The 12281-nt window shown below is 41.7% G+C and overlaps 1 protein-coding gene across 3 annotated transcripts in view; it reads left to right on the forward strand.

Annotated features, from left to right (window-relative positions):
• Positions 1-385: 385 nt before the first annotated feature.
• IL1RAP (interleukin 1 receptor accessory protein) overlaps positions 386-12281 on the forward strand; it is a gene marked incomplete at its 3' end in the record, with an annotated part of 124319 nt that continues 112423 nt past the window's right edge. For all 3 annotated transcript variants that reach the window (XM_079922782.1, XM_079922783.1, XM_079922784.1), the window contains exon 1: positions 386-603. The remainder of the gene's footprint in view (positions 604-12281) is intronic.

The raw sequence follows: 12281 nt of genomic DNA on the forward strand, positions 1-12281 counted from the left end.
GGCTTGGCACACGATGGGGGCTCAAATCCTGCGGCCTGAATTGATTTATGGCCTTGGTGCAGCACGAGAGCTAAATACACAGAGCAGGAAAGAAAAGGCGATCTCGATTGTGAGACCAGGATGTTGCAATGAGCGCAAGTGTGAGTCTATGTGTATAGCCGGGGACGCATCTCCCCAGAGCGCCTGGCATGGTGTCAAGCTGCAGGACCCACGCTGTCCCTTCCTGCGCGCTCCAGCCGGCGGCCGAAGGGCCTAGCGCAGCCTCTTGCCGACCGCGGGCCTGGCGCCGCTCCTCCTCGCCGCGGGCGGGGCCGCTCTCGGTGCCGCCCCGCGGCCTCCGCTCTGGGAAGCTCTGGTGGCTGGCGAGGCGCCGGGTGGAGCGGGAGCCGCGCAGCGCCGGCCAATCGCGCAGCGGCAGGGGAGGAGCCCCAAAGGGGGAAAAAAGAAAGTGCGGCGGAAAGTAAGAGGCTCGTTGCTGGAAGACTGGCCGGATCCGGGTCCCCGGGACTCTGCTTTGGCCAAGCGCACTGAAAGACGCGGTGCTGGGCGATCCTGCACCCATCCCCGCCGCCTTCGCTGCTCCCGCTCTGCCTCCCAGGAAAGGTGAGTCTCGCGCGGTGATGAGAGCTCGGGGGATCACCGATCTAGAGAATCTCAAGGTGGAAGGATTCTTACGCATCGTCTCCTTCAACCCTATTTTACAGAAGGGCAAACTGAGGCACAGAGCAAGGCAGCGGCTGGGATAGATCACAGCTAAGTTAGTGCCGTGGGCAGGACTCGAACCCACTGTCCAGAGTCCCGTCTTCGCTTTGTAGGCATTTAAGTAACGCAGTTGTGTGAGTGCTGCGCGTCACTGCAGCCCTCTCCCAGCTCTTTAAGGGATGTACCCCGGTATACCCCCGGCCTTGGTCTCTCTGGAGTGCTGCTGTGAACGGTGAGGATAGAAGGGGGCAGTGTGTCCCAGCGTTGCCACTGGGTATCACGTCGTTTCCAGCTTGGACCTGTGACAGCCTGGGTAAAGGCTGCTTGCAGCCTCTCTTTCTCTTCCGCTGACCTGTTTTCTCAGAAAGATGCCCCGCCGAGGGTGTCCGTCAGACTCCTGGTAGAGTCCGTGGAGAGATGAGGGACGTCCGGGCGTCAGTCACCTCGTTTGGTACCGTGCTCTCTCCAGCCCCAGGGGAAGCGGGGCCGGTCGTCCTGTGGGAAATAGGATGCTTCTCTTACAGGAATAGCTGACCTCACGGAGCCATAGCCCCCTGTCACTTCTAAGTCCTGGGAGGGAACAAGGAAGCTGAGTTAAAGAGAAAAATCACAAACACAAAAGCAAACTTCTGCCGTTTCCTTTAAGAACCAGTTCCCAGTCTGTCTTGCCTCCGCCCGCTGGTTGTGAAATTGTGAAACACCGCTAAGGTTAGCTACCAGCTGAGAAGAAGGATTTACCTGGCCTTCACTCCAGCTCTGCCACCTATTAGCCGTGTGAACTTGGGCAAGTTATCCAATCTTTCTGATACTCAGTTTTGTTTTGGTTTTTGTTTTTTTTCCAGCCATAAAATGGAGATTTTCACGGTCACAATGAGCCCTTAGGGCACTTGGGAGGATGAAACGGGATAATTCAAATAACATGGTTAGCACAGTGCCTGGCTTGGCACCTGTTCAGTTTGACATTGATGGCAACAATTATAAATGTTACTGCATAGTAACCTTGGAGACAGTGGGTTTTTAGGAAGCTGAATTTTCAGATAGAGTGACTTTTTTTTTTTTTAATCTAGATGTTGTGTTTTTTTCTTCTTTGGAGTTTGAACAGCTCTTTTATAGTGTTTTCTGAACGCCCTCTACATGTGACTTTGATCGTAGATGCTTGACTTGGTGTATAAAAGGTTTCCCAGTGATGCCAATGCCCTGCTAGTTTTTAGGCCAAGCCTCGGGTCTGTGAAACTTCGATCTGAGGCATCCTTTACCGGCAAAGAGGGTCTTGAATTGGATGAGAGGTAGAAAGACAAGAGGAGAAGTTGCAAGTTTCATCTATGTCACAGACTGTTCTAAGCCTTTTATTCCCCCTGTGTCAGGTCAGACAAGCAGCTTTATATTTCTCAGCTAATATAGGCAAACAACAAGATCCCCGTGTGTTTCTTTTGGATTATACAGTGATGCTGCTAAATTCAGTCCCTTTTGGACACACACTTACCTCATATAAACACAAATATCCACATGTGCCCTCACCAGGCTTCCTTTATTATTGGCATTATTGGTATTTTAAAGTGAAATAGTGTCCTTTACATACCCCCCACCTGGCTCATAACAATTGATTTTATTCTGATTGACTTCATACAGTTTTTACTATCATCTCCTGGCTATGCCATAAGTCCCTGAACTGAGCATGCAGTATTTATAGTTGGCTACCTGCTCCACAGTCCATCACATATGCCTGTGTTACTGATGTATGCAGAGCAGGGATGTGATACACCTTGAGGAAAGGAAAGAGTTTGGTGGTACCCTCTTAGGTAGCTCCCGTACCAGACATTTGCCGAGGATTGGATCGCTTGCTTCCGTCAGCCTGTTCCGTGTGCATGCATTGTGATGAGCTGGCCAGGATACATCTGAACGCGTGCCTGAGAGACTGGGGACTTGTAGGGAAAAGGAGAATGTTCAAAATAAGGTCAGAACAAGGGGATGGCAGATTGAAAGCTAATTCCTTTTAGTTCTGGTTTTTTAAAGAAAGGATACTCAGTTATACCCTTTCTCCTTATAGAGATTATTTGTTACCAAATATATATATATATAAAACTTTAAAATTTCCACAGTGTATTCCATATATACTATCTTCCTTGTTACTTGCAGTAGCCTTGAGAGAAGGACATGGCAGACATATTAATAGTGGAAGGATAATATAATGATATGATAAAGTATGAAAAAAGCTGGTTTTGTCATCAAATTCAGATTTCAGCTCTAATTCCTATGTAGCTGGGTAATACTAAGCAATTTATTTCACCATTTAGAGTTTCTGTTTTATCCAATTCTAAAGTGAAAAAAAAAATGCTTACCCCAAGGATGCGTGTGAGGATTAAATTAAGTAGAATGATGTAAAGTACATGTAGTGAGTGAGTGCTCATTAAATGATATTTCTTCTTAGTTGATCTCAGTTTATTGAGAAAACAATTGAATAAGAGTCAGAGAAATGAGAAGTTGCCCAGAGTCACATGGTTCATAAGTTTCAGCCTTGGGAATACAGATCACAGCTTTTGACTTCTAGTTAAGGGCTTTTCCATCACACCCTGTCGTCTCTCCAATGAGATCTTTAACAATTTACTTCAGTTGTTGGGTTGACCTTATTTGTTTGGTGATTTCAGGGTATCCTTTTTGTCCCAAAGAGGATATTTCCTTGCTAAGAGAACTATAGCGGGACCAGCTCTCAGGAGAGGAAGTTTCAGGGTGATGCTCTCTAAGGCAGCCTGCCTACTCACATGTGTTTGAAGTAATGTACCTTCAATTCCTAGGAGTAAGCGTACTATGAAGACATAAAGCTTAGAATTGTGTCATGTTTTTCTTCCTGTTCTGAGTGGTTTCTTGTTTCTGCCATCCTCGTGCTAATACACAGGCTGTTAAGATTGAGGAACGAATACCATGAGTGACCATACCATTTTTCTCTTCTTTTGCCAATTCCGAAGTCGGAAAGGATGGAATATAGTGAACAGCGTACAGAGGCAGCATTCGCAGGAAAGGCCACTGCTGGCTGGTGATGCTGATCATTGGTCTGGAGTTTCAATCCTCCCTGTGGAAACTGACGGCTGCAGGCTTATGTAGGAAAATGAACAGATCTGTTTCCGGCCCAGGCAATGGGGCCATTTATCAGTTGAGACTTCCCACAGGCCTTTAGGTTTCTTTGCTTTGCAGCAAGCAGACAGGCTTGCAAAGGCAGTTTGGGGAGAAACGCTGTGCTCCTTGAGTTTGGCCTTTGGAAGCATATGTTTGCTTTTGCCAAAAGGTAGGCAGTCAGCGGCATCTTACCTGGCACAGTTAGAAAAGCAGAATGTAGCTGGAGAAAATCAGAGGAAGAAGCAGAAGAAAAAAGTAAAGGTTATCTCCAATATACACACAGTTTCATTTGTTGCTCAACTTGGTCAGGCTTTTGCTGGTGACACAGATGTAGGATCTGTTGAGTCACTATTGTCTTGGCCGTGAAATATTAAAGAGAGCCACCTACTGTGCTCTTTGCTCATTTTGGAAATTGATCTGTGGGAGAAATAAAAACCCCAAAGAACAGGAAGGTTACAGAACATTTGGTATCTTATATTTTGGGGGATTAAACCAGGTTAGCTACTGATTTGCTCTTTTTTTTTTTTTCTCCTTTTTGAAAGTGAGAATGCATGGTTTGCACTGACGAGGTTGTTAGGAGACCTCCTTCTAGCCTGACCATGTTCTAGCCTAGCTCTAGCAGCTGCGGCAGTGTGGAGTCTTAGCGTCTGGAGGGTACCTCAGGCAAGTTATTATGTTGAGATGTGCCTCGGTCTCCTCAGCTGGGAAACAGGAACGCTGATGCCTACCTAGAAGCTTGAGTCTCTTTCTCAGTGCCTTTTCCATAGGAGGCGTTTAATGAACATGAATTCTTTCTTCTGCCATGAGTTCTTTCAGTTTATTAGTCTGTTCAGTTGTGAAAATCAAAATTTAATAGCTGCCCTTTAGTGAACTCCATCATGGCTTGTACTGAGTGTTTTACGTCTTGTCATCTCATTCGGTCCTGGCAGTAATCCTGTGTATTCTTTGAGGCACCTGAGACTCAGAGAGGTTAAGTAGCAGGACCTTATCGCATAGCACAAAGCAAGCTCCAATGCTGAGACTCATCTCTGCATTTCATTTCAGAGCTAGGAAAGACCTGAAATTGTGCAGCCCCTGGACTAGAACTGAGGACCTGGATTAGGACCCATGACCCACCCATCCCCATCCTGTCTTTCTGATCCTTGTATTATCTTGCCTGTGCCTGGGAAGTCGCTTTACCTTTGGGCCTAAAGTATGAGACAGCTGGTCTAGTTCATCTCTAAGGCTCTTCGGCTGCAATACGTTGTTATATTTTTTTTAAGATTCCTTTCAACTCTGAAATTCTATTGCCACATCTCTTTGTAAAAGTCAAGGCTAAAGATTGAAAGGGGAATAAAGAGAAAATACCCTGCTTGTATTATGCCAAGAAATCTATTTTCTGGTTAAACAGAGGAGGGCGAGGGAAATCAGTATTCATTGGTGCATGTATTTCTGTCATTTCATTTAAGCATAAAAATAACTCTCAGGTCCATATTATTGTCTACCTTTTACAGATGAAAAAACTGAGGTTCTGAGAGACTTAGAGAATTGCCCACAGTTATCCAATTAGTGAGAATTAGAATGTGCGTGCCTGAGCACAAAGCTCTTCGGTCTACTATCCCATGTTTACTAGACAGCGCAGCATAAGAGCTCAGGACTCGTATAACTAGATCCATAAATGTCCCCTCCCTGTGTCCTCACGCCGCCTCAGGTGCCATCTCCTTTCCCCTGCTTTCCTTCCCAAACCTACTACTCCAATCCCTTCTTGATTCTTCCCAGTTTTGGAGAACCCTTTATATGCTTGTAACATATTCTTTCTCTCTCTATTATAGTTAAAAAAAATTTTTTTTACGTTTCTTTTTTAACTGTGGGCCAGTAATTTGTCCCTTTGTCTTCTTGTCCAAGTCCCTGATTAGCACCCAAGCAGCTGAGGGCATGGTTTATCCTGCCCCATGCCTAGCACAGTGCCCTGTACCCAAAAGGTTGAGTTAAATAGATGATGGATTCATGCTGTGTCAGGTACGCCCAGCATTGGCTTTCTAGTTTTCTCATACTTTATCATATCATTAATTATTTCAAAGGCCATCTCTACAGACTAATAAGGTAACTTTATTTTATTTTTTTTTAATTTTGTGGTCACAAAATCAGACAAATGATAAGGAGTCACAGACTCTAATAAGATTGAACATCACTGGCTCAATCATGGAAAAAGACATTTTTATCCCAGTAATACAGGACATTTTGCAGCAAGCACAATGAAGGATGACACTGAAGTTCATGCTTGCATATACTGACAGCAAGGCCAGTGTCAAGTGTCCTAAATAAATTACCTGAAAGAAAGTAGGAAGTTTCCAGGGAAGTGGGCAGCTGCAGTGAGCTTTGATCTCACTTTCTAAAAGCAGTGAAGAATTCATACCAGTCCAGCTATTATTTGATATAATTGGACATGAGGGCAGGTGACCTTTTATGTCTAGTTTATATGTAGGAGATGCCTGTAGTTTCTTCCTGTCTGACACATAAGTCCTTATGATGACACTGGCTTCCTCTTTTCCCAATCAGTGCTAAAGGCAACAGAAAAGAGAACCCGTCATTTCTGAAAATGTTCTTTTCGTAGATAACATAGTTCCTTACGCCAGTTATGGTTAGATGCTATGGTGACCTAAAATTGTGGTTGTGTAACATCATGGGCTTTAGCATCAGACCACCTTCCCTGGATTTGACCTTAGACAAGTTATTTCGTCTATCCCTACTTTATTCTCATCATCTGTAAAAAGGGGATAATAGAACCCATTTCATCCAGCTTTTGGTAGGTGTCAGTCAGGTGCCAAAACATTTGGTAAGAGCCTGGTACATGGGGATTTTAACCTTCATTATGATTAACAGCTACAGAGATATTCAACTGCATGCCCAAATCAATATTGGATTAGAAAGTAGAAGACCTAGATTCAAATTAACAGTTTTTTTTAATAGAATCTTAAGCCCTGAAAATGCTTGTTATTATATACGCACATGCACGCAAGTATTTTTTTCTTACAATAATCTGAGGTAATCAAAGTAATTGTTCTCAACACCATTCTACATCCCGAGTCTGAGAGGCTAAATATTTTCTAAGGTCACACAGCCAGCAAATAGTGGAGTTGGGACTTGCACCCTAGATTTCTAACTCCAAGGTTATGCTTTTTCCCCCTCAATCATTCAGTGCAACAGCCCTGATACTGGTTAGTGGCTTTTCCTTCTCTAAGAGTCCTTTTTCTAACCTCCAGAGTGAGGAACTTGGACAAGGTCCTCTCTAAGGCATGTTGTTCTATGAATCTGTGCCTGGAAGGTAATGACTTAGGAGACACCATGAAAAGCTAAGAGTAGATCCATACTCTTAGTTCCACAGAGGCATCCGCATGTCAGGCATGTGGAGCATCATCAGATCCAGATACCCGGCAGCCTCCTTGGCCTCAATGAGAATCACAAGTGACCACTGCGTTAAGAGTCACATCCATAAAGACACTTTCTATGTCCTTAAGGATGTGATTCTGCTACATTCCCACAACCTGCAAACTGTTTTCTCCCTCTGGATCCAGGTTTGGGGGTGGGAGGAGTACACAGACACCTGGGTTAGGCACAGTGACATTTTTTGTTTGGGAAATAAAAAGAGAGCTTTTTTAAAAAAATATAAAGCAAGCTCTCTATCACCATTAATTACCATAATCTTCTGCAAAGCAGTAAAGGGATAAAATATTTAGCTTTAATTTGGACTGTAACATTATGAGTGCACATTTTCTACTTTCTTCTTTTGAGCTAATTTAGTGCACATGGAAGAAGCTAGACTCTCATTGAAATAGATATAGGTGGTTTTTCCACTTAAAGAAATGATGGACACTTGAGAACGATAATACACACTCAATAGCTCTTTTCTGGAAGATTAAACTTCAGTTTTCCAATTACATTGTGAGACAGTAGCAGGGTTTGGGGGTTGAATGGATAAAGTGGGTGGTGAAAAGTTGGCTGGCTTTGAAGTCAGAGTTGGGTTTGAATCCTAGGTACTGCTTGCTTAGCCTGTCCAGACTTAGTTTCCTTTTCTGTAAAATGGTAATAAGCCTGCTCTTGCTATCTCCTGGTTAGCTAGACCTCAATATCTATATCTATTCCCATCTCCACTCCTGCCATTCCTGATCTCACTTACCCTGCTCAACTTTTTCTCTTGTCCATAGCTGTTGTCACCTTATCAGCTTCCACATACTACTTAATTAATTTGTTTAGCCTGTCAACTGTTTAGTTTAGCCCCACTAGAGTGTCAAATCTACAAGGGCAGGGACCTTTGTTTTCCTCACTGCTGTATCCTGGGTGCCTAAAATAGTGTCTTAGCAAATAGTATCTAGCTAAATGATGCAAATAGCATCATGAGTAAATGATGAATAAATAAAAGTATAGATGTTAGTATTATTTATCCTCAGTGAGTAGAAAAAAATAGATAAGGGAATGAATTATATAGATATATAATAATGAAATAAAAAATTTGTTATATATACACACACATATATATATATACACTTATACACATATACATATATATATGTGGGCATATATATTTAGAATATTGACCATATATTTAGAATATTGAAGTATAAATTTATGTGTATGCATATGTATGTGTGTAGATGTAAGTGTGTACATACATTTAGAAGTTATCCAAAATTGCCTCGGGAGGCAGAGGTGTTAAGGTAATTCCTTGCTGTTAGCATTACTAAGAATAGTTTGGGAGAGATATCCAAAAAAAAAAAAAAAAAAATATATATATATATATATATATATATGTGTGTGTGAACGGACAACAAACAAATAAACAGAAGACATACAAGTGATTTCAGGGTAAGAAATAAGGGGCTGAGATTAAAACAGTGACAACAGCAACAGTGTTGGAGGGCTGTGGAGGAGAGGCAATTTTAAATAGGGTAGTCAGGGATGACACCTCTGAGAAGGTGATGTCTGAGCTAAGAAAAAAAAAAGCCTGAGAAGGAGCCAGGGTCGATCTGTTCATGGTTGAGGTGGCAGGGCCTGGTAAGAGGGAGAGAAGGGCTGGAACTGAGGTTCTAAGATAAGCAGGGGCTAGATCAGGCTGACCTTACAAGCCAAGGTAAGGAGTTTGGATTTTATGCAAAATGTAGCAGGAAGTCACTGAAAGGACTAAAGTAGAATGATGACCAGGTCTGACATATTTGGAACCTCAAACAGAGAGTGAAGGAGAATGGAAGAATTCATTTCTAAGATGAAGAGGTAAACTGTGCTGACCTCATGTAGGTTCCTAAGGACAAATGAGAAGACAGTTCAGTCTCATTGATCTGTCATTCATGGCCTTTCTTTCCCATTAGAATGTCCAACAAAACAACAGATAAAAGCAGGCTAAATAGGCAAAATCAGATTCCTTTTCCTTTTCTCAAATGGTATCATGATTTTTTCCGAATGCACTAAGTAATAGATGGATATGTTAAGTGCTGTTGATCAATTCAATTCAGCTGGAAATTTTACAGTTCTTGTGTACGTGTTTTATGTAATCAGTCCCTCAAAACACTGGACCTAGAGCTATTTCTTTATGAGATTTTAGGTACCAGTTTCTGAAATCTGCCGTCCTGAAGAGTGAGTGTGTGAAAGGCAAATTTAATTCCATATTAGATCAATTTCTTCTTTCTGGCTCTAAAAGTCTAAAAGGCGCCTAACTCTTCTCTCAAGAGGTAGAACTCCTCCATGAAGTCTTTACTGACACACATGCATATGCAGGCTCGTACATGGCTCGTAATAATATAAGCTTTACAAATATTAGCTTATCAAAATCTCAGAATAAATTTAAGAGAGGCAGGTACTATTATAATCACCATTTTACAGAAGAGAAAACTGAGCCCAAGCTCACAGACTTAGTTGACAGTAGAGTCAGTATTTGAACTTGGGCAAGCTTAACCACTATACCATACTGCCCTGTGATTGTAAGAAGTGACCCTGAATATTTTATTTATCTCTACTAGTCCCACTTCACGGTGCCTCCTGTGAAGGAATAGCTCAATAAATGTATTGAATCAGTGAATGAATGCGTGACCTTTTAAATTGCATTATTTCATTAGCATACAGTAGTAAACGTGTGGGTTTTAGACTGAGATAACCTGGGCAGGGTAATGCTACTTACTACCCCTGGGCTATAGTAAAATTACTTCACATCTCTAAACCTGTTTCCTCGTTTGTGTTATTGGCATAAGGATATAGAACTGTTTTAGGATTAAATATGTTTATAGAGTACTTAGCAGAGTGCCTGCAATTTAATTAGTGCTCAGTCCACTTAAGCTATTTTTATTTTTTGAACTAAAACAACCTCCCCAAACATGCTTACACTTACATACTCCTTAGTTTTTCAGTTGTGCTAGTTTTATTCACTTCCTTTAAAAATCAAAGCCAAAAATCCAATCATATAATCAGTGATGTTAATTTTGTTCCAGGATCCATCCTGATACCTTGCCCTCAGCATGGCACTCCTGGGGAACTGCATGGGGGCAAAGGTGCTGTAGGACCGCCCTGTTCCTCTACTCCAAACATCCCTGCAGGCAGCACTGCCCATCCTTCTCCCCAGCCAAAGCTGGCTTGCTGAAAAATTATTTTATATTCTGGTGGTGGCCCCAGAGCATTCTGGGTGACAAAGAAAAAACAGCCAAAGACTCAAATTTTGTCCCAGATAACACTTAAGGCTAATTTACACAGCTTGCCGCACGTTTAGGACCCCTTCTAATCATAATCACTGATATTGATCCAGTGCTTCTTGTGTGCTAGGACCTGTGCTGAGTGCTTTATTTTCATTATCTCATTCAATCCTATTTCTAACCTATGTGAATTAAACCAGGGGGAAAATTTAGAAAGTGCCACAGTTGCCTCCTTGTGTGTATTGGGGGCTGTGATGATGAAAACAAGTATTTCTTATGTGTGTTTTTCTCCAGATTTTTCTTCCAAAGCAAACTGTACAGGGTTGTAACACCTGTAGAGTCTCCAGGGACCTTCCCTGCCGGGAAGAGATGCTTGGCAGAGAAATGAGGCAAAGGCTGTGTGGGGAAGGCAAGCAGCTTCATTCTAGTTGACAGTTTATTTTGCCCTGCAAGAAGCTGGCAACTATGAACTCAGTCCTATTTTGTTGGCTGCATTTACTTGCTTTTTTGTAAGAAACCAATGTGGTGCTGATTTACAATGACTGCTATTTATTTATTTAGTTTTTTGCTTTATGAGATATTCAAAAGGTGTAATTTTTATTGTCCCACTTCTCCCAAGTTTGATGATTTCCTTGGAGGAAAAGTACACACACACACACACACACACACACACACACACACACACGAGAACAGTGCCTTAATCATAGTTGACTCTCACTACTTATTTGTTGAATAAATGCATAATAAAAAATAAAAATCTTCTTTTTTTCTGAGAATGGGAGCTACTATGGGATTTTTTAATGGTGAAATTTCAATATGTAACTTTCTTTTAAATGTTTTGTTTAAAAAATTAGTTTCAGAGGGAGATTATTCTAAAATATGTAGCATTACTAAATGTTGGTGACTCAGGACAGTTTATTGGAATGGGCTGTAATTCCTTTAGAATTTATTAAGATGAGATCATTTACCTATATACTAAATGGCCCCAAACTGGTATACTTTAAATTTGTGTAATCGGATTTTCATAAATTTTCTGTCTGCTTTCTCTTTCATTGTCTGCTATTACGTCTTGCTTTCAGCATGTCTTGCTCTAGCAGTTATCTATTCTCCATACAATTAGCTGTTGCTGCTCTATTGTGGACTATGGGGCCAGCTAACGAGTTTTATTAGAACCATGTATAAGATAATAAAAAGCATTGGATTCGGATTGGAGAGGCTCTTCTCCAAGGGAAGAGAACGGAAAAGTAAAGTGGCTCTAGAAATAGTCTCCGTATAAGTGAGGCTACACCATACACAGTAGCATTGGGTTTTCCTTACCCGTGTTATTAAAAAGGGAGTAGTTGCATGGATAATTCATTTACTCTTTTGGACACTAGCATTTTTTGAGATCCTTCTGTAGTTAAGACACTGGTGAGATTTGGAGATTAAAATGCAATCACACTAACACAACTCCAGAAGAATAAGAATTTATAGATCATTGTGAAAGATAAGATGCACCAGAGGTTGTAATACAACTTATATAATATTTGGATTAGTCTAAGAGTATATGACAGAACTTTTAAAAGATATGTGGTAAAATATTTTGACGTTTCAAAGGAAGAGGCAACTGTGTCACTCAGGAAGGGGTTTATGAGGAAGTGGTATTTGAAGTAAATCTTGAAATGATGGACAGGCAGGTTTTGGACATAGATTGGTGGGGAGGAGTGACGTATGAGCTAGGGTCCGACCAGGGAAGCAGAAATGATATGAATGAATGAAATGGAATGTGGAATTTATCATAGGGATTAGTCTTACAATTGTGGGAGAAGGTGGGCA

Source organism: Stenella coeruleoalba, assembly GCF_951394435.1.
Source record: "Stenella coeruleoalba genome assembly, chromosome: 5".
In the NCBI taxonomy this organism is placed as follows: domain Eukaryota; kingdom Metazoa; phylum Chordata; class Mammalia; order Artiodactyla; family Delphinidae; genus Stenella; species Stenella coeruleoalba.